This window comes from Ambystoma mexicanum, chromosome 4p (assembly GCF_040938575.1).
Source record: "Ambystoma mexicanum isolate Mex_15411 chromosome 4p, UKY_AmexF1_1, whole genome shotgun sequence".
In the NCBI taxonomy this organism is placed as follows: domain Eukaryota; kingdom Metazoa; phylum Chordata; class Amphibia; order Caudata; family Ambystomatidae; genus Ambystoma; species Ambystoma mexicanum.
The window spans coordinates 1,278,082,878-1,278,105,488 of NC_090927.1; the positions used below are offsets into that span (position 1 = coordinate 1,278,082,878).

Consider the following 22,611-nt stretch of genomic DNA (forward strand, 5'->3'; position numbering starts at 1 on the left):
GCATTCGAGGCTGACGGTGGAGTGGTCTGAGAGGGTCCTTGGTAGGATTTGGCATTGTCCCCATTGGAGCTGACTCTGGGCGGATAGCAGCAGATAGTCTAGGCGCAAGTCCGTGTTGTGAACCCATGAGTGAAAGGAGTATTCACTGGCTTCCCAGTGGTTATGTCTCCAGACGTCGATAAGATTATAGGCGTTGCATATTTCTTGGACCTGAAAGCTTGCTTTGGAAGGCGGGGTCATTAGGCCTTGGGATTTATCTTTATGAGGGACCAATGGAGGGTTTAGGTCGCCTCCCCAGATGATAATGGCTGACCCTGCTCGTTCTAGGTGTGTCATCACCCAATCAAAGTTGTTAGCGCTATCAGTGTTCGGCCCGTAGGAGTTTACTAGGATGATCTCCTTTCCTTCCAGAATACCTCGTACGAGGAGCGCTCTGCCTTCCGAGTCTTTTTCTGAGGATATCAGCCTGAACCTTGCTCTTTTGTCTATCAGGATGGCGACCCCTCTAGCAAACGAGGAAGAGAAGTATCTGACATCCCCAGTCTCGGGCCCAGCTATTTTCAGGGCTAGGGAGGAGGTGTGTTTCCTGGATCAGGGCTACGCCTATCTTATGTCTCTTGAGGAATTGAGATATTTAGCATGTTTTAGACGGTCGGTTGCCCCCCCTGATGTTCCACGAAGCTAGGTTGAACACAACGTTCGGTGAACATTTCTCCTGCGGATTTGGTCTATGTCTCTGGTGGTTGTGATTGTTCTGGTGTTTATTCTCTGCCATCCGCCAGGCTGTGATAGGTGGTTGTATAGATGCGCATCTAGGTGGTTGGGTGACAGCGGAGTCAGGAGACGGGCGGCGGATCTACAGCCCATGCGTTCCAAAAACTAAGTATAACTTCCCCCCTTTGCACGGGCAACTCCCAACTTGCCTGTGACCGTTCCCTCCCCCTTAAACAAAGTCATTTAAAAGCTGTACTGCACATGGAGCTCTCGTGTCCTCCCAAGGGTGGAGACTCCCTTATTATCAGGAGTTGAGTTTCCCTGGTGTCAGATTCACCCCTTGCTGTGGCGGACCCTGTCCTGAGTTTTGACTTTCATGGTGGATTTCTTCTTGCTCGGTCTCTTTGCGGGAGCCCCGGGTTGTTGTTGGGGGGTTTGCACCCAATTCTGTCTAGGTAAGCGTTAGCCTCTTCAGGTGAATTGAAAAACTGAATCTTCCTGTCATGTTGGATTCGCAGTTTAGCAGGAAAGAGCATTGAGTAGGTCATCTAGTTGTCGTGCATCCGGCGTTTGATGCCTGCAAAGGATCTCCTTTGTGCTTGGACAGCTGGGGAGAAGTCTGGGTAGAATTGGATATTGTCTCAGTCGAACTGGAGCTCTCCCTTGTCTCTAGCCAGCCTTAGGATCGTGTCCCGGTCTTTATAATTTTGCAAGTTAGCGATTATTGGCCGTGGTGCGGCCCACGGAATGGGCCTGGTGTCCGGGACCCTGTGGGCTCTCTCCATGGCGAACAATTGTGACAGTGCTGTTACTTTGAAGAGTTCCTTGCATATCTTCTCAACATGGTTTTCCATTTTTGTGTGACGTTGTTCTCTGACCCAGACAAGTCTTATGTTATTTCGGCAGGAGCATCCTTCGAGGCCCTCATTTTTGGCGTTGACCGTTTTCATCTGCCCCTCTAAAGACACCACTCTCGCTAACAGCGTTGCAGTGCTGTCATCAATGTTGGAAACCCTTTGTTTCACTGAATCCAACCTATCCCCGTGCTTGTCGAGGTGGTGCTGTAATTGGTCCACTTTGGAGGATAGTGCATCGAGTTTGCCGTCGAGGTTGCTGATCCGAGCTTTCAAGTCCAGAAGGATCTCTCGGATATCCATGGTTCTGGGAGGTTTGTCGTCTTGGGCTGCTTCTCCTTGTGGGGATTCTGGTAGGCCACCGGCTTTCATGGTTTTGGTCGAGGTTCCAGACTCAAAATTCAATTTGCGCTGGGATTTTATCAGATTTTCCCATAGTGCGATGTGGAGGGCCGGGGGTCTAGGTTCCGGATAGTTCGGGGTTTGAGGTGATTCCAACCAGGCGTTTCGTTGATGAGAGGCTGAGGAAGAACGGGGGTGTTCAGCTGGTGGGCTCAGTGACGTCGCAGGAGACCAGTAGAGAAGATGGCGCTGTTAGTAGTTCAATTGGTGGTGTTAGGGCACTCTACATGATGGCTAAGAAGCGCAATCAAGGACGACACAGGCAGTGTTAGGGCACACCGACCACCGGTGCTCGGGTAACGTCCTGGCCGACTGCCCCAGACGGGAGCACTGTTTCCAGCTTTCCGCAGCGTGAGGGTCGCCGAATTTGCTGGCCTTTAATGTCGTAATTGGAGCTGCTCAGGTAATCAGTGCTTGCGCTGTATCCCCCAAGTTGGGTGACCTTTATGGGGTCGTAGTTGTGTCCATGCGGTTCTAATCCCTTCAATTCACATGACGGTTTCCGCCAGAGCTATCTTGTATGTGGTTCACGTGATGTTGTTTTAGTGCACAGCGGGCTTTCTTCCCGCAGGGATGCGACGTGTTTTGTGGTTCTGCAGTAGCTTGTGCTCTCGAGGGAGCGGAGGGTTGTTTGCGCTGCGTGGGTGAAGTCAGGTTCTCTCGGTGCCACGTGCCCTGAGCTTGTTATTGTTAGTGGCAAATGCAGACTTTCAGTTCTGATAATGACAGGGTCTGCGTGTGTTCCCGTGGTTTGCTTATATAAAGTTTTGTTCCCTCGTGGAATTACTGCAGGATTACAAAACAAATGGGTCGCTATTCCTCGGGAAGGGTGCTGTTCTGTGCACACCAACTGGCGGTCCAGCCTGCCAGTGATCTCACAAAGGGCAGCTTACTTATTCTCTGCTATCTTCGGGTCGCGGGCCGTGGTGCTTGGCCCCCGTAGCGGAGCGCAGCCGGCGTGCAGCCTCAGTGCTCAGTCATGGTCGAGTGGGTTCTGCATTTTTGTGGGGAGCCGTTGTTCCTCTCCCCGCACGGTGTGTGTATGTAGCTCCCGTCGGGGGTTGAAATGTCACTGGGTGGGCGAAATCCTGCACCATTGCCGCTGGTCTCACCCGGCCTGCCCCTGGTGGTGGCACGGAGGTTACCGCAGCAACGCTGCATTCCCAGTCTGGAGGTCTTCAGGCCGGCGTCTGCCCTTCTCCTTCTGGTCCCGGCTCTCTGGTGTCGCTACTGTGCTGTTGCACCCCCGCCAGTTGCAGGCACGGGGGATCGCGGGCCCAGGTCCAGGTTGGTTGCTTCTGCTTCTTCCGCTGTTGAGGGAGACGCGTCTGGCCACAGACCGCTCACGGCTGTTGGTCCCACGGGCGGGTGCGTCGCCACCGCGCACCAGCACCTTATCTCCCAGCCGGGGATGACGGGTGAGTTCCCCCTCTTTTTCCGCCGTGTTAGTTTAGGAGATCTGGAGGGCAGCAGGAGATTCGTGGCGTTGCTTGAGATCATGCACCCGTTGCCAGAGTTGGTTGCGTTGTTCTCATCGGATGTGCAGCGGGGCCCACCCAGGCCGCAGGAGCGCGGCCGCAGCTAGGCCTTCCTCTGATTTTACTCCGGGTCTCAGGTGGAGGGGGCCTAGTTCCGAGCAATTTTGGGTGTGTTATAGGCGGTAGGTCATTACTGCCCTTTTCGAGTCGGCTGGGGACGGCTACATGCCAGGGAGGCAGCGATGAGACAGGATTAATTGGCTAGCCTCACGGGAGCTCACAGAGGAGCCACCATCTTGGTTGTCCCTCTAGTGCCCTCTCAGACCCGCTAGCAGAATGAACTAGAATCAGAGCACAGATGAGCTCCAACAGACCATACAGGTTGATGACGTTCCCAAGTTAAAGTACTCCAATCACACTCAGCAACAGGCCTTTCAGTGCCTTAAAGCCCTGACAAAGGACTTAGTCCGAAATGCATTGGCATATTTAATTTTGCCACTGAAAAGTCAGGCACACATTATGATTTAATGATTAAAGCTGCAAATATGGATACACCACAACTCAGATGGAATTGAAGTTTATTTATTTATTTAAGATGATCCATTTATTTTTTTGAATTTACAAGCAACTCTATAAGGAGAGCAATTATAGAGCACACTCAGATACAGATTAAGTTCTGTTTTCTTATTTTGATTTATGTACACTGACCTTGTGCCAAGGCAATAGGGTGTGCTCCAATAACATTTTTGGATTTTACTTTTTACTTCATCGGATTAGATTTAAAGTAATAGCTGTGCCCACTCTTAACCACTTCGGATACTACCTGCTTGACAGCCACTCCAAGTTTTTGCTTCATCTCTCCTTCCCTTTGCTGCTTGGTTTCCCCAGTCTCTCATTTTCTGATGCTCTGGCTCTCACTGATAAGTGTTGCTATGCCACATTTTGTGGACTGTTGCTCCGTCACTCGGTCTTTCCCATCTCTGCATTCTATTATTGTTGTTTCCCTCATATATCTTGCTGTATTGGTTGATATAACTCCTCTTCCTCTCTCATGTCATTACTCTAGCCATATCTGTTTTTTTTTTCCGCTGTTGTGGTTGCTACTCCTTTTGATTATCTTTCTTGCACTGCCTCTTATGTTATTGGCCTGCCTTTCTGTAGTCTTGCTTTTCTATTTCCAACTCTCCTTGCCTGCTGTTGATCTGTGTTTTTTTTATTTTACTGTCTCTAAGAAGTGCAAGACCAAGTAAGAGGCATTGAAGTATATGACAGCAATGCCATCTTCTCACACTGTCCGCCAGTGTGCATCAGACCAGCTCAGGAGGACGGTGGGAAGAGCTCAGACACTTTTCTTGCTCAAAACGTTGGGCCTCATTACGAGTACGGCAGTAGGGGTTTAACGCCACCGGTAAGGATGCTGGTGCCGTTAACCCCCTACCGCATCATTCCGATGTCCCTTAGCGGGTCGCTAAGGGACCATGGAGCTAATAGCAGGCCCGTTATTAGCTCCTTCCCCATTCCCATTGAGCCCTATGGGGGCTCGAATGGGAATGGGGAATGGTTTTCGGAATGGGGACTTACACGCAAACACATGCAGTCCCCTCTGCCCCCCCGCTAGTGTGTTTGAGTCCCCCCTGCCCAAGTGTGTCTTTGTGCTCCCCCTATTGTGTCCTGTGCCCCCTAACCCCGCCCCTGAGTCTGTCTGTTTGCCCCTAAAGTTTGGTACTACCCCAATTGCTGTCAGGCATAGTAATCCTAGTCACCTGTCTTGCAGCCACCTGGCCCCTCCCCCCTGTCCTGCCCTGCCCTTCACAGTTATCTACCCCTTGTCCCTTTTCTGTCTTCACCCCTTCCCTCCCCCACTCCCCTTTGTGACTGTTCTCTGGGCCCCTCTTCCACCCCATTGTCTCTATTTCCAGTCCTGTGCCCCTTCCCTCTTCCTTTCTTTTTCTTTAGCACTTACTCCTATCATTGTCTCTTGACTTTGACAGCAGCTTGTCCGTCCCCCTCTTTTTCCCTCCTTGTCTTCCCCTCCCCTAGCTGCTTGTTTTGTACCTCTCTTTCCTTGTCAACTTCCCCCCCTCCCCGCCCTCCTTCTGTATACTCATGCACTGTATCAATTGCCACCTGGCATAGTAATGTTACTGCTAGTTTGTTTCCTTCTCTTTTTCCCTTACTGTTTCCTTGCACTTGCACTATCTGACATGTCGTCAGGCTGATTACGATAGTTATTTTCTCATTCGTAATTCTTTTCAAGGACTGTAACTGTATTCTCCCATGTTCCCTCCCTACTTGAAGCGCTTTGAAACACTTTGTGTATAGGTGCTATACAAATAAACAATCAATACAATACAATCTTAAGACAAAAAAAAACACTTCTTCATGTATAACACCAAAAGCTTTTCCTTCTCACAAATGCTAAACAACTGCTTGCTGGGAGGCTGTCCTAGAAATCAAGAACCCCAAGCCATTAAATGCAAAATGCAATTGATGTGGTTCTGTTATGAAAAGAAAAGAAAGTATGAAATGCCCATTCTGCTGCAACTGCCTCTATTAAAGCCGATTAAAACAGAGGAAAATGATTCAGAACTGCAGCCCTTTTTTAAGACCATTTTCATTTTACACAATGCTACATGTGTCCTAAAGCAATGAGAAAAGCATGTTCATGATTCAAAAACGCTTTAATAACACTGTAACCTACAAATTGCAAGCATTTGAACAAACTTAACAAAACACAAATTCCCTTGTACATTACTCAGAATGTATTAACTTGATAGGAACATTAACAGAGTAGAGTGTTAAAAATATAAACAGACCAGGACTCATCCCAGTTGCTTCTTTCAACGAAATGTGTGGATTGCTAAAGTAAAGAGTGGATTTACAAGCTGCTGCTGGCCAGGCTGTCACCAGTGAGCTCCATGATTTATGGAGGATCTGCCATAAATAGCCTTTGTAAATGGTACGCAAGGAAGAATCAAAAGGGCCGTATTGACAAGATTTCTGCGAGTGAAAAGGCCTCACACACGCCTTATCTGGATGGCTGATTACATGACTATAATAGGTTGCACATAGGCCACATCTAAGAAACTCTACCCTTTCTTTAAGACAACTATGCAAGCTATTTTTGTCCTATTCTTTATTTAACTTTACCATTTTGTTACACTCTCATTTGAACAGACGTGGAGGAAACGCATATAAAATATATTTCTCTAAACATGGTCACTTATGGTAATACAATGAACCACAGGCCAATAATGAAAAGACATTTTTTTTAAAAAAACACACCTTTCCAATAATGATCCCCTGATGAGCAATATAATTATAATGTTCCACACTTCCTTTCTTTTCCATCCCACATATCTCTGTTTACCCCCTTCTTCAAATGTACCAAGTTGTTTTCATTATGGTGTGGATTGTATTTCTAGATCCCCTTTAAGTCTACATAGCCAATGGACTTAGGAAATAAGTCAATTGACTAAAGCCTATATAACAGTGCTGTATATGACATATATTCTTTTGTAAGCGGCCACCAATCCTCCATAAAAAAAAGTAGCTTTGTCAACATCAGATTTATGATTTATTTCTAGAATAACCAAGTTTGTGTTAAGAGAAGCTATGCCAGATTTGAACATTGTGCTAACGCCATTTTCCTGCACTTAATGTTGCCATCAATATATTCGAGAGCCAGCTCCCTTGAAATTGTTTTGGAACAACACCAGAGATACACATCAGATCTTCTGGGGATAGTGATTTCCCGTCGGCGCCTTAATCCAGCTCAGAGGTTCCCACCAGTACCTGGACAACTGAACATCCCCAACACCCAGCAACTATTATATGCATTAAGTATTTCTGTATGTGGATGCTTCTTGAATTCAGAGCGCGTTACTCCAATTTGAATTGCATTTTACTTAGCCACTACCATGTTGCACATTGAAGTTGTTCCAAACAGTATTATAATGACAACCTCAAAAATGAAATGGGTTTTAACATTTTTACATTTTTTATAATTATTGCTAGTTTCACTTCATAAATTGCCACTTTATTTTGATCAAGTTCCAAACCATCTCCAACTTGTTTCAGAATACTTGATTCAACACAAACTCAAACCTAGCCCACTGAAACACTAGAGATTGGTAAACCCTACTGTCTAATGTAGCCTCTTGGGAGTGGGAGAGCCTAAAAAGCAAGGTCCTATTTATCTTACTCGCTCAGGGACTTCCTAAGGTTTGCCCTATTTCAGCGTTGAACAAATAGTGGTCTTTACAAGTGAACAGTGCCTGTTTTGTCTCGGACACTCAGGGCCTCATTACGACCCAGGCGGTGAGGGGTTTACGGCGCCGTAAACAGCGCCGACCCTTACCGCCTGAGTACGAGGTCCCTTAGCGCCATGGCGAATTTAACACCTGCTTTTAGCAGGTGTTAAAATCCATGGCGCTAAGGGACCATGGAGTTAATTACGCCACCGTAATTTACGGTGGTGTAATTAACGCCTTCCCCACTCCCATTATGCCCTATGGGGCAAAAATGGGAATGGGGAAGGGTAAATGGGGATTGGGGACTTACCGCCCCGCCAAGGTCCGAATGGGGCGGTAAGTCCGCCAACCACCATGGCGTAAACGTAGTTTACGCCATGGTGGTAAAGTCACGGCCCAGGCGGTAACTTACCGCCTGGGTCGTGATGAGGCCCTCAATCTTTCTCCCCTCTCTCTCACTCTCTAACTCCACTCACTCTCCTTGTTGATCTTATGTCTTTTTGTTTCCCTATGTCCCTTTCCTTCTCTCCCTCTCTCCGTTGCCTCCCCCTCTTCCTACTTATGCACCTCTTCCTCTCTCCTCCCACTTCCTCCTGTCTCCCTCTGTTCTCCCTCCTCTACTCTGCCCCGTCTCTTCTCACTTCCAGCTCCTCTTCTCTCTTGACTTTTCTCCTCGCACCTAGTGTCTCCTCTGTCCCTCTGATTTTCTCACACTCTTCTCCCACTTACCTCTACCACCTTCATCCTCCACTCACTACTCTCACCCAACCTTCACCTTCCCCAATCCACTATATGCCCATCACTATTCTACCGACTCAGTCTCTCTCTCTCACTCTCTACCCTCGCACACTACCCCCTTCTATTATACTCTTATACTCCCTCTACCCTCCACTACTATTCACTGTCCCAGGGACTCTCACAATTAGAGCTGCAGTCTTTCCTCTGGGTACTGTTGTGGGGCACTGTACGGCCCCGCGATGTTCCGTGAGCCTCCTCCCGCCACAGACTCACTCCGGACACGTCTGCATAGTTCGGGCTCCTTGGTCGATCTGCGCGGCTGGGAAACACCCCCTTTATTTAAAGGCACACGTCGGAGTGCAACGTCACTCCGCCACGTGCTGAAACCCTAAAAGGGGCAACACCACACTCCTCTTTTTTCTTGAGGACAAACAATAAACAATATAACAATGCTAATACTAAAACACAACACCCACAGCAAATCAGATCACAAATGGACTCCTTTATATGCAGCCACCCGGGTCCCCTTAACACTATCGCACCCCACCAGGGCCGCTCGGACTGACTGTTCCAACACATAGTCACTGAGGCAAACAGGTTTCCCTCGCCCTGTCCTCAGGGGGATCCTCCTGCTCGCCCCCTGGAGAGGGGATCCCTCGGCGGCCTTCACACTGACCGGAGAGCAGGGAAGAGGTGCCACACACCCGCCCTCATCTGGAATCTCTGTGATGTCCTTGTTCCGGGGGCACCTTTGCCCGAGGTTCCCCTAGTCTTTTAAAGAAACGTATGTTTCGGGTGACAGATGCCTTGTCATCGGAGACCGTAACCATGGACCCTTTGACAGCCACTACGTCCAATGGCTCAGGCTCGTAAATTAGTGATAGTTTCCTGTGTGGGTGCCTGTTTCTGATAAGCACCTCATTGCCAGGCATGAATTGCTGAGGTCTGAGACCTCTCCTCTGGTTTTCCTGATCAGTCCTTACCCTAGCGGTCACGTTCCATCTGTTGATCATCAATGACCGCAGGCTCCTTTTCCCCGACCTCGGGTATCATTCCTCTCGGGCATCGTTTGAATAGGGCTTCCGCTGGGGCCACTCCTGTGTATGTGTGTGGGGTGGTGCGGTACACACGCAGAAACTGGTACAGCGCCCTTTCCAGGCACCGGCCTTGCCCTTGTGTGATGCAGAACATTTTGTTGAGGGTTCGCATCAGTCTCTCCGCCTCCCCGTTTACCCTGGGCCACAGCGGGGTCATCTTCCTGTGATGAACCCCAGAGTCCTCCATCAGTGCTGCGAACCTCTCACCCTGAAATGGCATCCCATTGTCCGAACACAGAACCTTGGGGAGTCCATGAGCCGCGGAGATCTTTTCCATGGCCACCACCACATTCTCAAAGGCCACCGACTCAATGAACTTGACCTCAGGGTATCTGGACCATTTGTCTACCATCACCAGGAAGTGGGTGCCCTGTGTCGTGGAGCCAAAGTCTGCAAGCACCACTTCCCATGGTTGCGTTCCTCGGAGCATGGCTTCGATGGAAGGCTCTCTCTGCACTGGAGACGCCGCCTGGCACCATACACATGACGCCACAAACTCCTCCACACGTTTCTCCAGCTCAGGAAACCACACCTTTAAGCGCAGATGGGCTTTCGTCTTGGCTGCCCCTTGATGACCTTGGTGGACCAACCTGATGATCACCTGGACCTTCACCTGAGGGACTACGGTCCGGTCACCCCTGAGTAGGAGGCCAGACCCAGAAAATGACCGTTCATCTCTCACCTTCCACAACTGTTCAAGCGTAACCTTCGCCACCTGTGTTCGCATCACCAGAGAATCCAGCACCGCCTTCCAGGAACCCTGCTGCATCACCGATTTCAGGATGCAAAAAAACTCGTCCTGGACCACAGCCACCTCAAGTTACTCCAAGGGCAAAGAGTTGGGAGTTGCCGCCTCCACCACCAACCGAAACATGAGCGTCCACTTCCTCTGCACAGTCATCTGCCGAGCCCTACCGGTCCCCTCTGGGGTGGCGAGACAGATAGTAAGCCGTGTTGTTGGTGCCCGGCCGATAGACCAGCGAGACACCGTACTCGAGTAGCACCAGCGTCCACCGTTCAATCCTCGCTGGTGGTTTCGAGGATGAGCCTGCCAAGATGGGCAGCAAAGGCTTGTGGTTGGTCACTACCGCCACAGGTCGACCCAGAATATACAACCGAAAGTGGCTGCAACCCCATAGAACAGCCAAGGCCTCCCGCTCGATCTGGGAGTATCATTGCTCAGTCTCGGACAGCGCCTTGCTGGTATACGCCACTGGCTTGACACTTGAATCGGCACCGACCTGTGTCAATACCGCCCCCAGACCAAAAGGGCAGGCGTCCACTATGATCTCCTACTGGATGGCGGGCTCGAAGAACACCATGGTGTCCTCTGCCGTGAGGGCACTTTTGATGTCTTCAAAAGCCGCTTGTTCTAGTGGCCCCCACTGCCACGCTGTCTCCTTCTTCGTGAGGGCTTGCAGAGGCTCTGACCGAGAGACCAAGTTCTTTATGAAGCGCCCACAGTATGTCACCATGCCCAGGAAACTTCAACACATTCTCCGGTGGACGAGCATCCTTGATGTCTTTGACCTTGTGGGGGATCAGGTGACACACCTCCCTCCTTGAACATGAACCCGAAGAATTTGATGGTAGGCTTCAGAAATTCACATTTTTCACGGTGGACACCCCAAAACTCAGTCTCTTGTACTGATACAGCCCTCTGTTAGTGGTGAAAGTCGTGATGTATCGATATTCAGGGTTCAACACGACCTGGTGGTACCCGGCCTTGAGGTCCAATTTTGAAAAGACCCGGGCCCCCTGCAGCTCAGTGATAATGGGCCTCATTCCGAGGCTGGCGGTAAGGGTTAACGGTCACCGTTAATGGCAACGGTGACCGTTAACACTTACCACCATATTCCGAGTTCCCTTTTGCGGGTTGGCATTTAACGCCTGCTTTTAGCAGGCGTTAACAATCCAACCCGCAAAGGGACCTTGGAGTAAATTACGGCACCGTAATTTACGGTGCCGTAATTTACTCCTTCCCCATTCCCATTGAGCCCTATGGGGGCAGGAATGGGGATGGGGAACCGGTATGGTGAATGGGGAATTACCGGTCCCTCCAACCTTGGAATGGACCGGTAATTACTCCATTCACCATGCCGGATTTCCATGGAGTAAATAGCTCCATGGTTGCTTACCATGGTGCTATTTACTCCATGGATAGCGCCAGCCTCGGAATGAGGCCCATTGTCATCTATCGTAGGTGTTAAATGCCACTGGCCCTCATTCCGAGTTAGGACTACACCATGGAGTAAATAGCTCCATGGTTGGCAACCATGGAGCTATTTACTCCATGGAATACCGGCATGGTGAATGGAGTAATTTCCGGTCCATTCCAAGGTTGGATGGACCGGTAATTCCCCATTCACCATAGCCCTTCCCCATCCCCATTTCTGCCCCCATGGGGAATGGGGAAGGAGGTAATTACGGCACCGTAAACTACAGTGCCGTAATTTACTCCAAGGTCACTTTGCGGGTCCCGTAATTTACTCCTGCTAAAAGCAGGAGGTAAAGAGGGACCCGCAAAGGGAACTCGGAATACGGAGTTAAGGGATTACCGCCATCGGTGCCCTTACAGGCACCGGTAATCCCTTACCTCCAACCTCGGAATGACCCCCACTCTCTCTTGATGGCCTTGTTGGGGAGCCGCATGTCAACACAGATCCCCACCGAGTCCGGTTGCTTCGGCATTCGTGCCACAACAATGGGGGACACCCACAGGGTAGAGCCTTTAACCTTCTCGATGATATTGAGGTTGACGAGATTGTCCAGTTCTTTATCCACTAACTCCCTCAAGTGGAAAGGCACCCGGCAGTGTTTGAGAGCAATGGGTTGCACTGATTCATCAATATGCAGTCTCACCGGATCCCTTGCCATCTGTCCAATCCCTTAGAATAAACAGGTGTATTTTTCCAGCAACGTTTGAATATCTTCCACGTACACTGAATATGCAAAACTCACAATCCATAGGGCTTCAACGTGTTGGTGCTCACAGGTGTCACATAGAAGCAGGCCCTTATTCTAGAGTTACCATGCCCTACGGCCGCCACAAAAGCACCATCCAGGGGAATTGGCTGGGATCCCCCAAATGTGAAGATGCGGGCCTTGGAAGCAGCCAGTTGCAGGGGGCACTCCATGGCATCGTAGTGTTCCCTAGCCATCACGTTGACAGAGGCCCCAGTGTCCACCAGCACCCGGAGAGATGATTTGTTGACTGTGACAATGCACTGCGGTTGCCGTCTGTTCTTCGATTTGAGGGCCTCGAAGCTGGATACAAAGGAAATGTTCTCCTCTTCCTCCTCTTCTAGTCGTGCACCTTCATCACCCTGCTCGACCTGGGCGACATTAGGCGGGCGTGATTGGCGAAAATAGCCAGACTGAACAGGACCCCTCGGCACTATCACCGGTAGGGAGGCCCTGCACATTTGGGCGTAGTGGTCAGCCAGGCCATACCGACAACACGTTTGCCCCGTCGCTGGGCACTCAGCAGGGTGGGGCAGCTCATACCCGCACTTTAGGCACGCCTCCCCTGGCTTTCCGCCCCTGTCACGGAAATTGCCTGCTGGCCTCCTGCACCCCTGCCACCACGTCCCACAGTACAGACCTCTTCCACCATGGCTGGGTGCACTCTTGCCTCCATCCTGGACGCTCGCACCTCAGACACCTCTTGTCACCGACCCAGTTCGAGGATACGAGGCAAGGTGATCCCAGGCTCCCGCAGCACCTGTCTGCGTAGCTTACCTGACGAGCATATTTGGATCAGCTGATTCCTGACCATTGCATCAGTATTGTCCCAGGCACATGCCACTGACAGCCACCAGAGACGGCCATAGAAGGTATCGAGAGTTTCATCATCTTTCTGATGGGTGGAAAGCATCACAAAGCGTTCATTCCGCATTCGCCAAAGGCAGGAAGTAGTCATGAAGAGCCGTCTTCGCTGCGCCGTAGGATCTATCTGTTGGTTGAAGACACTCAGAAATGTCATGGGCCGCAGGCCCCACAGAATACAATAGGGTAGCCAGTTTGCTGTCCTCATTGGTCTCCATGGTGGCCCTGAATTACATGTTGAGGCGATCAATCCACCGCTTCCACCTAGAATCCAGGCTGCACGGGGGACCAGAGACGTCAAACTCAGGGATTGGCTGCAGCACCCCCGGTGGTCTCATCTGGGCCATGGCTTGAGGCGCAGGTTGGGGCAGAGGCTGGATCACAGGTGGGGGCTGAACCTGGGGCTGGGGCTGGGCCACCAGCTGGGCCCCAGCTTGATCAGGCTGATCACTCATGGGTTAAGCGCACAAGCACCCCACCTTGGATGACGATGGGGCCGCAACTCATCCAGACAGTCTGCTTCAAGATGAAAAATAGTTGTAGGCCTTCTTGATCTTCAAATTCACCACACCAATCCAGGCCTTCTTGATCTTCAAATTCACCACACCAGTCCAAATATAGGCCAGGGTATACCCATGTTCCAGTCTTAAACACCCAGCCAGTATGAAGCAGTAGAGATCACAGGCAAAAACAGGAAGTGTCAAAGAATTGAGCCAGGGAGGCCTAGGGGACCAACAAAGAAAACAGCAGGCCACCCCCGGCACCTCACCTCAACTCGCCGAAAATGCCCATCAAAATCGAAGATTTCCAACATCTGATGTGCTGTGCGTGCAAAAACAGCTGTCTGCTGTCAATATATCAAAAATTTGACCAGGATGGCGGTTAGGAACCCCTCTGGAGTGCCGCGACCATCCTAGGCCTTTGTCAGCAAAATGGCTACCAACCGCATGGTACACACCCTCTCCGCGGCATGGAACGAGACCTTAAAACACCTCGTTCGAAATGAAAAATGATTTTCACTATCACCGCCGGGCCCAGGCGTGACTCCGGTCTCGTCGCCACTGTTGTGGGGCACTGTACGGCCCTGCGATGTTTCGTGAGCCCCCTCCCTCCACAGACTCACTCTGGTCACATCTATATAGTTCGAGCTCCCCGGTCGCTCTGCGCGGCCTGGAAACGCCCCCTTTATTTAAAGAAACGCAGCAGAGTGCAACGTCACTCTGCCGCGTGCTGAAACCATTAAAGGGGCAACACCACAGGTACCACTCTTTCTCGCACACAATATATCACCTGAACTCCTATCCTACTGTTCCGCAGACTCAGCTTTCTGCTCTGCCTTCCGTCCTCCTTCTGGTCTCTCGTCCACCTGCACATCTCTTTACTTCACCCGAACACCCTGCACACTCTAACTCTCATGGGTCCTTCACACCCATCTCTTTAGTTTTCTGCCTCTTTTGCTTTCCCCACCGGTTTGCACTTTCCACCTCAATCTATTACTGTTCTTTTCCCGAGGGAATGGGCCACCGCTATGTGTGGATACATATAATCTCTTTAGTCCCACCACCTCTGTGCGTGCAACAATTTGCACAGTCTAGGGTACTCTGTTTCTGCAGGCCACTGTATCAGCATTCTCTTCAATCCAGGTGACAGTGAGTAGTGCGGTTCCTTAGTCACTGCATAGGTGTAGGTGTCGTTGTTCTCCTTTTGCGTTCTGCTGGGCTTGCTCTGCACTGCAGGACACACCAGTCTTTGAAGTCCTGTAACTAAAAGAGTACTTGGGCCAGAATGGAGGTTGTGTAGCATTAGGTTACAAAAGGTGGAACCAGTTACTTCACACAAGGCAAATAGGGGGTTGGATCTCAGGGACTGCACCCCCCCAAACTCCCTCACCCTGCCTCTGGGGTAGAACAGGCCCTGGCATTTGCTGTGGTAGTCCTCATACCCCAGGTTGGGAGGAGTCTGTGTTTCCCTCTGACAGGGTCAAGTCCAGACCCTGTCACACCTCATTTTCTCTGTTATCTTTCCAGATCCCCCAAATAATACTTAAGACTGATTGCATTCAAATTCTTTTAAGGTACCTTTTCGTTGGGATCCAAAGCAAGTCTATCACTCAGGGGATCTGTTCAAGAATGTTCGATGTGGTTCCAAAAAGCATCTGTTTTCCTCGTCAAATAATATACCAATACCCTGTGCCACCTTATAATATAATGTAAAGTCAGGTAAAACAAATCCCTCTTCCTCTTTTGGGAGTTTCAAAATCTCATGTGCAATTAGTGGATTTTTCCTATTTCAAATAAATCTAGAAATGATTAATGTCTATTTCCTTGATAAGGATTTCAGGGAATAGGGTAGTGAACATCATAAAAATAGGAGCCTCAGCAACAAGTTCATTTTCACAGACATAGGACTCACCCACGAAAAGGTCTTCTTATCCATCTATTCATATTAGTTTTCATTGCATTCCAGAGCAGAGGATAGATAACTTCATATAATGTGTACAAGTCTCTGTGGATCCATACTCACAAATATTGTATCTTGTCTCACACTCGTATGTCGGTATATTTAAATTGTTCCCACTCAGCCATAATCGAGCTCACCAAGAGAAAAAAAAATGATTTTGCATTAATTATATGAGGTCCGGTAAGCAATCTCTCGCATTGGTAAAGATACTTTGGGGTTGATCAAATGCAAAAGGAGGTTGTCCGCAAAAAAAGAGACCATTTATACCGTCCCCGTAGAAGCTCTCCTTCCCTACCTGGAGATCATCAACAGCTCCATAACTGAAGGCACCTTCCCATCGACCCTAAAGACAGGACAAATCCTCCCTCTACTTAAGAAACCCACTCTGGATCCCGACAACCTAGGTAACTATTGCCCCATCACCCATTTTCCCTTCTTAGGTAAGATCATTGAGAAAGCGGTAGCCGCGCAACTGCAGCAACGCATCGACACCAACAATCTCCACCAAACCTACCAATCCGGGCTCTGACCCAGAGGCAGCACAGAGATAGAAACCATACAGGTGGTCGACGATGGCCACCCTTGCCTCCTGGTTCTGCTCGTCCTGTCAGCTGCTTTCGACACAGTAGACCACCAGGTGCTCACAGACACCCTACATTGGTGCATGGGACTCAGTGACCTTGTCCTACGCTGGTTCAAGTCCTACCCCACCAACCGCCAGCAGTTTGTTCAGATGGATGTTCAGATGGACACCTCTAGATGGCCATTTCTACCAGTCACCTGTGGAGTCCCACAGGGTTCCAATCTCTCCCCGGTGATCTTCAGTCTATACATGGGGCCGCTGGGAGCCCTCCTTGCCACACACAACATCCTCATCCACCAATACGCTGTCGACACACAGCTATACCTCAAGATCAACTCCATTAAGGACATCCACAGGCTCAAAACCTGCCTCTCGCTGATCCAGTCTTAGATGTCCAATGCATACTTGAAGCTCAATCCCTCCAAGACTGAATTCCTACTCCACACCAAGAACACTGAGCACCTAGACATACAGACATGGCTATCGACCATGATCCTTGAGGGCTTGACAACCAAGCTCACCTCCTGCGCCAAGTCCCTCAGGTTCCACATCGACAAATACCTCTCCTTCAAGACGCACACAGCTAAGACATTTCAGACAGCTTAGTATTAGCCCTTCGTGCTGTGGAAATTCAAGGGGAGGAAGGATAGTTCCGAGGCAACGCGTTTGTCTTGGAAGCAAGACAACACAGCGCAACACAGGTTCAAATCCCGATCTCACGCTTAGATACCACATGTTGGTGTTAAGTGTGTTATAAATGAACAGATACCATTATTATTATAATTATAAGCCCTTCCTCCCTCCGGGCAGCTTTAGATCTGCTGTTCAAGCACTGGTCCGATCCCACCTGGATGGGCGCAATGCAATCCTCGAAGGCCTCCCATCGTCCTCCCTTGTGCCTCTGAAAGTGTCCTACACGCGGCTGCATGCCTTATCAAGGGTCTACGCAGATACAACCACTTCACCTCGACCCTCATTGACCTTCACTGACTCCCACTGCACACATGAATGTTAGGAACCTTTGTATGCTCTGTCATAGTGTATTTCTGCGTTATTATTCTAACGCTTATCGTCTCTTCCCCAAAGGAATGCCAAGTACACAGTGTGGCTTTACTGTTGCTAAGCAACAACCTGTGACACAATCATGAGGCCACATCCATTCACAATCACGGAACGCACTATGTCATCGTGCAACGCTAGCCGTGTACTGATGTCACTACATGGATGTTCAAAAGACTTCGGAAAGGACACCTCTGCGTTCGTGCAACAGTATTATATCGGTTGAACTCCCGATGATCTATATCAGTCCTTACAGGCATAACAGGTATTATTTTAAGTATTTAAATTCCAAATTAGGCAAAGCCATAGAGACCTTACTGATTTCGATCCTGTGATGCCATTACTTTCCATGAGGTTCCTTTAAAGCTTAAGTAAGCAAAATAATTTCATACTTTGATAACGGGATCCCTTTAACCTTGTTTCTGAAAAACAGGTTTTGTAGTATGTACAGATGTGCAAACACGGATAATGGGTTAAAAGAGGGTGTTATTTATAACTAAATACTTGGATAAGAAACATAAGGAGGAGTGGATGTGAGCCCCACCGGACTTCAGGTCTGCAGTTCTGTGTCTATTCAACTCGCTGTCTGAGTTCCATACCGCTCGCACACCATGCTACGTGGTGTGCTCATGAGTATGGGAACCCTGCACGAGCGCACAGCTAGTCTTCCCAGCAGGGGCTGAATACTGCACATCTTCCCTCCTTTGCGATAATACAGTCACAAACAACAACTCTCAGTCTTTACACAAAATCTTCCATGTAACGGGGACTGCGACTAACTCTTCCCCATCTTGACTGGCGCGGAATGTCTGTGGTAACACTTGGCAAGGAAAACTTTGACACTTCCTTTCCTCTCTTTTTCACCACTCTCCTCACACTTCTTCCATCATTAACATCACCTACACAGCATCTTTGTCACCATCACCATGCCTTCCACCAACAGTCTTCAGCAGACACACTCTCTCCATATTCCAGACCCGTCCATCTTCTACCCTAACTGCATGTTTAAACACTTCAACTACTCCTACAGGTTTAGACCACTTACATAGTCCATTTCTTAGAGCAGGTGGAAGTTTAATTCTCACCAACTCCCCCACTGTCTGAGTTATATACTTGCCCCCTTCAGATAACAACCTGTCATGGGTAGACTTGTTCTTTAACTGGGTTTTCCTAATGTTCTCAACCACAAACCCCAAATTATTCTCCACATTGGTTTCATTCCCCAATTTGGTGTTCGCTTTCCGTCTTCTACTCAACTCAAACAGAGATAAACCCCTTGTACAGTATGGAGTGAAATGATGTGCAACTATTTTTTTTCTCACCGCTTTCTCCCAGTCCAACCCATTCGACAATGCCCATCGAATAGCTTCTTTGAGAATTTTATTAAAACGTTCTACTACTCCATTTGTCTGAAGGTGATAAATGGCACTCCTTTTATGCTCGATAGAATTTTTTATACAGAAATTTTCCATTTCCCTGGAGCGAAACTGAGTGCCATTATCAGTCATAATACTCTTTGGAAAACCTTCCCTTTTTCAAATCTTAGAAAGAAAATCAGTAACAGTCTTTGCAGTAATGCAAGGACTAATCAGTACCTCTACCCACCTGGTTAATAAATCAATTACAACCAAACAGAACTGTTGTTGCCCATTGCTGCATATTGGGCCAAAAACACCCATACCTAAATCATTGCATGCTTTCCAGGAATTTCTGTCAAAACCATTGGATATCTTGTACTCATGCACACTTTATCACTCTCGTTGCAAAGGATACAATTACGAGTCGATCTCTCAATTTGAAGGTCACATCCTGGCCACCAAAAGTCATTCTGTATCCTCTGCTTTGTCTTCACTATCATTTGGTGACCTTCATGACCGAGATCAATCAATCTCTGATGTACTCCTGCTGGTGGAATTATTCTGTCACCTCTCATAATCATGCCCTTTTGCACATTAAGTTCGTCTGCAACCTTCCAGTAGTCCATGAGACAAAATTCCTCAAATTTCGCCTTCTTCAAAGGAAATTGATTCCCAATAAGTTGCTTCAGTCGTGCCATCGAAATATCTTGTGCCTCCGCTTCCTCCCATTCGCTTCGTGCTATGGATGCTGCTTCTACGCCTAGAACCACTTCTGATTCATTTTCATTGCCATCATCCACTTCAGAAACACTGGTAAGGCAGGACAAACAATCAGCAGCAGTATTTTTGACTCCTGGTACATACCGTACTGTACAATTTAATTCTTGCAACAGTATTACCCATCTTCTAATTCAATTCGAGACTTTATCCAACCCTTTGTTCATGATAATGTGAACTAGTGGTTTGTGATCCGTGCGAAACTCCACATCTACACCCCAGATGAAACTTCTACATTTCTCTGCTGCCCATTTAATGGCTAGAGTCTCCTTTACTATGGCAGCATATGATTTCTCAGCTCCCTTCAGCAATCTTGACGCAAAGGCAATTAAAACTTCTTTCCCATCAACTTCCTGAGTAACTACTGCCCCAAGGCCCAGATTGCTGGCGTCCGTGGTAATGACAGTTCTCCTATCACTCCTAAAATGTTTTAATGCTGGGGCCTTGGCCAATGCAGACTTGATGAACTCAAATTCTTCTTCGCATTCTTTGCTCCACTCAAAGGTTTTCCTCTTAAGAAGCTCACGCAGCAGAACGGTGTGGAATGCAAAATCACGTATAAATTGGAATAATATTCCGCAATTGCAATGAAAGTTCAAACCTCTTCTTTGGAATTTGGTCTAGGCATACACTTTCCAGCATCAGCCAACTGTTTCTTGGGTCGTATGCCTTCCGCTGAAATTGTGTGGCCAAGATATTCAATCACTGAACTGCTTATGTTGCACTTGTCCTTGCTTAAAGTCATTCCTGCTTCATACAATTTCCTGCAGACATACTCCAACCTCTCATTATGTAATTTCTGCTCATCCGCATATATCAAAATGTCATCCTGGAAGCATATAATGCCTTGGTATCCTTCAAAAAGTCTGTGCATGATTTTCTGAAACAGAGACGCGGCAGACACTTATCCGAAAGGCATTCTTTTGTATTGATATAGCACATCAGGTGTAATAAACGCTGTTAGTTTTCTGGAATTGTTGTGTAGTTTTACCTGATGGTATGCTGATATTAAATCTAACGTAGAGAAATATCTCGATATACCGATCGTGGAGACAATTTCTTGAATTTTCAGAAGCGGGTGTCTGTCCGGAACTACACATTTATTCAACTCTCGCATGTCTACACATATTCTGAGCTTGACAGACTTTTTTCTAAATACATCCAATGGCAAAACCCATTCACTGGCATCAATGCTCTCTATGATTCCTTGATCCTCCAATGTCTTTATTTCTTTCCTTACCTCATTTCTCATCGATAGAGGAATCCCCCGTAACTTCTGCGCTACAGGAACATGACCGGACTTCATTTTGATCTCATGAACGAAACCACAGAGGCATCCGATTTCTTCTCGAAATATTTCTCTCATCACTTTAATCATCTCTGTTGAATTTATTGCAATTAGTGCGCCTCTATCTGTTTTCAAAGTCGTCCATCTTTAACTGCATATCATCCCCTTGCTTTTCCAGTTCAGATACCCTAACATCCCTCTGAGTCGCGGGAACATCAACCAAGGCTTGATTTGACTCTAATCCCTACAGTCTCTCCTTCATAGCCTCCATCTTCTTGTCCAGGCCATGCAGCCCCAGACCTATGTCCACACAAATACCTCTCAGTTCCTCCAGCACTGCAAGTATGTCGCTCTTAGTTGTCCTCTGGTCTCCATTATCCATAAGGTTGGTGTAGACCTGCTGTGTTAATTACACATCCGCTTCCCGAGCGGGTTATCTCTTAACTGCTGCAGGGCTCTTTTCCAACTCTTTCAGGCACACATGGGGAAGCGGTTCTTCAATGTGTAAAGCACTACATAAGGTTTTCAGTTTCCAATCCATGCAGTATTCTTCATCACCCTACTGGGTCCATCAACAGGAATCCATCAGTACTCCACAATAAAGTATAGCGGTGATGACATTAGAGACAGCTCTCAGGTTTATAGGCCCACAACCACCTGCCTATCACATAATAAGCACTCTGCCGCTGTTGCTCTGGGCTTACAACAATGAGGACCTCTCAAAGCACGCTTGTTTGTTTGTTTGTTTATTCATTTGTAATGCACGCCAGACCCAGGGGTATCAGGGCGCAGAAAGTAACAGGAATATTTTTAGCTTGGTTACAGTGCTGTACATTGATCTACATGTATATACAGAGGACATAGTACAAGGTACAAGTACAAGGCTAATGCAATTAACAACAATTTACAAAATGTACAAAGGGGGGATGGAGCGGGGGGAGGGAGCTCCGGGTCATAGGGAGGGGTAGGGCATATAAGTAGGCACGGTTGAGTTAGCAATCATTTTCCTTGATCCAAAGAATGTAGGTGCGTCTGAAGTGCAGGTAAATTTGGTCTGCCCTTAAGGCAGGTGGGAGGGAGTTTCAATGTTGGGCAGCTTTCACCTGGAAGCTGTTACCTGCGGTTTTGGAACATTTGAATCTGGGCACTGTGAGGAGGTTAGAGTTAGCAATTGTAGTCGGTCGGTTAGGGGAGTAGCTGTGGTGCCGAACTGGTTTGACAAGCATTAACTCCCCCAACGTTATCCTGCATTATGCACACGGGAGGTCCAACTCAAGATGGTGACTCGGGCACTGGCCTCTCCTCACGGTCTTTCCCCGCTACCATGCACTCCTCTGCCTCTGCTCAGTCCGAACTCTTAGCTTCTGAAGCTCAGCCCTGCTCCCTGTGCACACTGTGCACCTCCACAGCGGCGGGCGCTTCAGTAGAAGTTCTGCACCCTCAATCAAAGCCGGGGGAGGGGGGCTTTGATCACTCCAAAATATAACTGGAGTGGAAGGCAAGACGGAGCTTCACCAAGAAGTGGTCATCTTGCCTGTGCCCCCTGGTGACCACCTTTCATGCAGTTCTAATCATTTGCAAAACTGAGTGCAAAATCAAAGAGTAACAGGCGAAATCATTTTGTGAAATGTGTTAATACAGGCTGCCATTTACACTTGGCAGACAGCATTTACAATGCATTCATGCAGAATTGGCCTACTTTTAGAAGGTGCTAAAAACAGG

The 22,611-nt window shown here is 48.4% G+C and overlaps 1 protein-coding gene across 1 annotated transcript in view; it reads left to right on the forward strand.

Moving 5' to 3' along the window:
- LOC138453800 (zinc finger protein 282-like) overlaps positions 1-22,611 on the forward strand; it is a 504,037-nt gene that overhangs the window by 102,759 nt on the left and 378,667 nt on the right. The window lies entirely within an intron of this gene.